The 5,358-nt window shown below is 34.8% G+C and overlaps 1 pseudogene; it reads left to right on the top strand.

Annotated features, from left to right (window-relative positions):
* The first annotated feature begins 4,458 nt into the window (after nt 1-4,458).
* On the top strand, nt 4,459-4,558 carry LOC136007485 (U6 spliceosomal RNA; annotated as a pseudogene).
* The last annotated feature ends 800 nt before the right edge of the window (nt 4,559-5,358 follow it).

Here is a 5,358-nt window from a genome sequence, read left to right as displayed (position 1 = left end):
TCTTTCCAAACTGTAATGACCAAGCAGTCAAATTCTGTGACTGCACAATCTGCTAAAGGAATTTTCAGTGAGCTGCACCTGACCATTATTGCCATATTTTCCCTACCTCTAAGCCGTTTAGTATGAACTTTGCCATGACCAATAAAAGTCACAGATTTTGTATTGGCCTGATAGTGTAGGTCTCAGGACTTGTCTTGTCTTGCCTTGCCTTGGCCTGAACTGCTTTTAATATTTGGTCTAGTGATTAATGCCTAGCTTGTTTTAGTTAGTCCTTGTGAATAGTCTTTACTGTAAAGGTCTGACACAACACACTACTGATTCATTGTCTAAGGAGCAATACAATAGCCCCTTATGGCAAATAAATCTGCAGGAGGCTATGGTGTGTCTTTAAAACTTCAGTTCAGAAGCAGAAAAAAAAGCAGACTGTGGTAAGAAAACATGTAATAATACTCCCAGGCTAATGCCAATATTAATGCAGAATGGATTCTGTATACACAGCTAAACTGAAGCCTTACTGGAAACAACTGAGGGGGTTGATGGCCTGCTGCATCATTTTCTACCACCATCTCTCTGCTTGATGAAGATTCGTGTCATCAACCTTGTGACCCAAGAGACATGTGAACAGTGAGCATAGCACCAAAAAAAAAGCAATAGATATGAGTAAAGTGTTGAATAACAATTTTAATGACATCACCAGTAGGGCTTTTCAGTGTGAATTTGGACTATGAGCTAGTATTACTGCAGTTAGACTGATCAGTTGGTTGTACGTTAATTAAACTGTTAGGATTATTAATATTATAAAAACAAATTCTTGGCTCTGTACGTAACATGATGTTCTTTTTTGGCCATAACAGTTCTTTGAGTATGGCATACCCATAACAGGCACTACTACCTCTATATCAGAACTGAGAAGACCTATTTCACCTTTCATCCTTTTATTTCATTTCATCTATTCACTACTTCTGAAAACACAATTAGTCTGCAAGACCTGTCCTTACTAAATTTTATCTATTGACTAGTTAAAATTGATTATATAGCATACCCATACTAAAGAAGAAAAGCCTGGAGGAACATTTTAAACTGTAAAGCACTTGTTGTTTTATGAAATCATTGGAATAAAAAATAACGTCTTCTATGAGATCTGTAAGCCAATTGTCCTTCAATTGATATACTTTTTCATCATAACCATCATTTATATCTTCTATCGATTGGAGACATATGTGACAGCACTAAAAGTCAGGTACTGATCTACCTGAACTGTATCATGGGTTGATATAATTTTACGTGTCCCAACTGTACCATCTAGGGTTTAAAATGACTGAGATTTTTGAAAAATCTCATCCTTCATGTAAAATGCAATGTTTGTTAGAAATTCCACAGATGTATGCAGCTGAGTTACCATATCTTGACTCCAGCTCTTTAACTGTTCCAGCATTTGAAAATAGATTAAGTAAATGTATAAATCAAATTAATATTTCAGAAAATGAAAGACTATGTAGTTTCCATGAGGAGGAAAAAATGTTAAGAAATAACTATTTTTAGTAATGGACTATGAATTTGGGGAATGAAAGGTAGTTCCATCATTATGCAGACTACCAGAAATCAGAAAGCCAATATGTGTAGCTCTTGTGAATATTAAAATGTTTTCTTAACATTTTTTTAGCATCTTCTTAATGCTTTCTAGATGCTTGAAAATATCTGCTGTTGGGTTCCTAAGGCAAGTAACATATTTCCAATATTTCAAGCAGCCATTAACATGTGATTTGTCATACACAGTAAACTCTTCCTTCTGGAAATGCTTTCTCAGAACTTTGCTTTGCATTGCAATTGCTGTCACAATGAATAATGAGTCATCGGTTTTTTTCCTTTTTTTTTTTTCCCCTCAAACAATCAGATTTTGCTATTTTTGAAAATTATTGCGTTGTAGGACTTCCCAATAATAGATGGATTAGCTTTGAGTCTGAATACATAATAAGGAGCTGGCTATGCAGATACTTCACAGACAATATTAGGATTTTTTTTTCCCCTCCAAACTTTCTTAGCACTGCCTTTTAATGTTGTATTCTGTTCACCCTCAAACTGAACAGGAAAAAGTTGGTTAACAAAAAGAAAATTCCTACCACTTTTTCCTGAGGAGCAACCAGGTTTCTAAGATTTTTTTGGAAAGCAAATGACTGCTCATTCACAATGATGAAGCTACATGCAGAAAGTGTCAGTGTCTAAATCCACCGACATTCAACATCAAAGATTTTGTTTTAGGTTCATTGTCCTTGCTGGAGAACTGGCATGAAATTCTCAGTACTGTAGCACAACTACAAACAGGGTAGTAGTTCTCAAGAATTTTCATTACAATAATTACCTACCTATCTATCTACCTACCTGCCTTTAGGTTGTCCCTGAAACAGAAGAGGAGCAGAGGGTAGAGAGGGAGCGGAAGGTGGGGGTAAAAGTCCAGGGTCTTTTTATGCTGTTGAAGACAAAATGGTAACCATATTTTGGGTTTTCAAATACCTGTAAGTTACTACCAGGTGCAAAAATTTGCATGAGAAGGAAAATCAGCTGTTTTCTAGGAAAAAAACCCTGTATTTCTAATACAATAGAATACCATTGTCTTCTAAACTTACTTCACTCTTGCATAGATTTATAAATTTCCTCTACACCCCACACAGATCTGTAACTTACAACAATGTAGCCAGAACCCCAGAATCCAATCCAGCTGAAATCAACTGCTTCACAACATTTCTGTTTCAGATAACATAGTCCAAGTCCCTTAAAAGTCACTTTCCCCAAAGTGGAAATAAAACAAACAAACTGGGTCTTCATCAGTAACACAATTAAACAGCAGAAGAGCTGCATTACAGATTAACTTTTAAGTCTCCTTTACCATAAGAAAAATAGAAACCAGGATTATGCTGCTTTTCTACTGTTGGTTGAGGTGAATTTTCTTCTTACTAAATACAGTAATAACAACTACTGTCTGTTAGAGGAAAATGTATATTCAATCTTGAAAGCAAATTTATTTGGACAAGTGACAACTGGGAAATCTGTTTAGCAGAAACCGCCTGAGTTCTAAAAAAACCTTTAGGACCTGTGGAGTGTCAAGGAGAAGGACTCAGTCATGGCATTCACATGATGAGACATGCTGGAGATGCTAGCTTTAATGACAACCTGCAAATCTCTCTCTTATATTATTCCATTAGAAAAAATATAAATATATTAGAATGACATTTGTAATAAACTTTTCTTGTTAGCCATCTTATGTTTTATTCTGAATGATCCTAACTTCTTTCTTTAGCTGTCTTTCAGAGGCTTCTGTTTCACTAGCAGTTTTCAAGAGTACTATCTTTAAAAAAACATAAATCCAAAAACATTATGAAGTTGAGTACATGCTTAAAAAGTACTCAAACAGTTTACCAAACTGGTTCGTCCTACTTTCATGAAGCTGATACTAGATAACTTCAGAAACAGAAGGTAAATGCAAAATGTTCCTTCTTGATCTGATCCAGATGTTAAGCGTTTAGGTATTACTTTTTGTGTCAAATCTTTATATCAGTTGTGAAACAGCATGGACGATTAGCATCACTGTTTTTCAAATAGGTATTAAAAATAATGCTCTAGATCAAACCTCTAATTCAGGAAATCCCTAAATACTTCTCAGAAGATGGAAAAGATTTTTCTCTGCTTTCCCTCTTTCTTGTATGTTTCATGAACAGTAAATATTAGCTTCTATTAAAGCAGCACATGAGATCGAATGAATCTTTGCTATGAGTCTGTACAAGTTCTTACAACTACTAGGATATAAGATAAACTACCTTCAGTAAACCACATTCAGTCTTTTAGCATGAGTTTGGATAGTCAAATCTATGATACCACATATGATTTTTGTGGTATCAGCAATAAGCACATCATATCTATATACTACCAATTTTATACTGCATTAGAACATACACAAATTTTGAATTTTCACTAACAAAGTTTCTTTGAGCAAAGTATTCGCTAACCTTTGCTCACTGCCTTTGGAATGTTAGGGAGAGGAAGTACCAGGCCTACTTACAAGACCCCACTATATCTTAGCTATCACTTATAAATTATAAATTATTTCAAGCAATATGGCTCATATTGCAGCCTCATTCAGTATGACCAAAATATCAACAGAACTTTTGTCACTGATAACAAAAACACAGAGCAATGTCTTACTCTGAGTTCCTGACTCCCATTATTTAGGCAAATCCTTGTTGCCCTGTTGGGATGTCAGTGAGATGCTTCATAAATTTCCATAATGACTCCCCTACCCATCATTATGATTAGCAGTGCCAGTTGTTAAGGTTATTTTCTTCTTTTAAGGCTAATGCAAATGCTTTGTCCCTTAGGAGTAATTACTCAATAATGTTCCTAGAGCAGGGCACAACTAAAAAATATTTTCACTTTATTTTTTAGAAGGATATACTACCAAACAAAGCATTTTACTAAACGACTTTAAGGAAAATCTCTAGCTAAAAGATTAGCATGGCCCCTGTGCAAGGATGACATGCAAATTCGTGAAGCATTCCATATTTTTCCACTGGAAATGGACCAGCCTCATTTGTTTGTAGTCAGAATTTGAGAACACTCATTTTAATTCTTGACCCAGATGTGCATTCCAACCACCAAGCACAGGAGCCCTTTCCTGATGGCCAGCTAAATATTGAATGTAGCGGCTGTAAAGGCAGTAAATGAATGATTATCGCAGGTACTGCCTGAGACAATAGGTCTAGCTCAGAACTAAGAAAAAGCACATATTTGGACTACAATTTTCAGTAGCCAGATGGGAGTCCTTGCCTTTTTCTTTTCTCTTTGTTCATTTTTAAACTGCTATCTAGAACCAAGAAACATATGTTCCGCTCAAACCAATGAATTTTCCTTGAAAATTGTATTCTGGAAAGTTAAATATTTTTTATTATATATTCAAAATTTTCCTTAATTATAGTCATTTTCTAACAGCTATTGTATATATGGCTAAAGAGTTCTATTCTTACTGACAAACTTAACCAGTTTTATTTCCATTGTTTTTAAGGATTACACAAAGAATGAAAATGGGAAAATTACATTTTTTATTCTTTTTTTCCCCTTGGTAGAACAAATAATTTTTAAAGAAACCCTTAAAGGGCTTTAAGGATGTACTGGGGCTTCAAACAAGACAGAAATTTGAGATTAAGCTGATTGTATTTAAACTTGAAGTTTATTAAAACCAAACTAGAATTGATTAAAACACTGTTAGCAACAGCAGATTTCTTTCAACAGAAAACTTCAATCAAGATACAAACAAACACAGCATTATTTTTCTACCCAAACCTCCACCCTGCTCTCCCTTTCTTCTCA

This window comes from Lathamus discolor, chromosome 1 (assembly GCF_037157495.1).
Source record: "Lathamus discolor isolate bLatDis1 chromosome 1, bLatDis1.hap1, whole genome shotgun sequence".
NCBI classification, from domain to species: Eukaryota; Metazoa; Chordata; class Aves; order Psittaciformes; family Psittacidae; genus Lathamus; species Lathamus discolor.
This window is presented reverse-complemented; position numbering and strand designations above follow the sequence as displayed.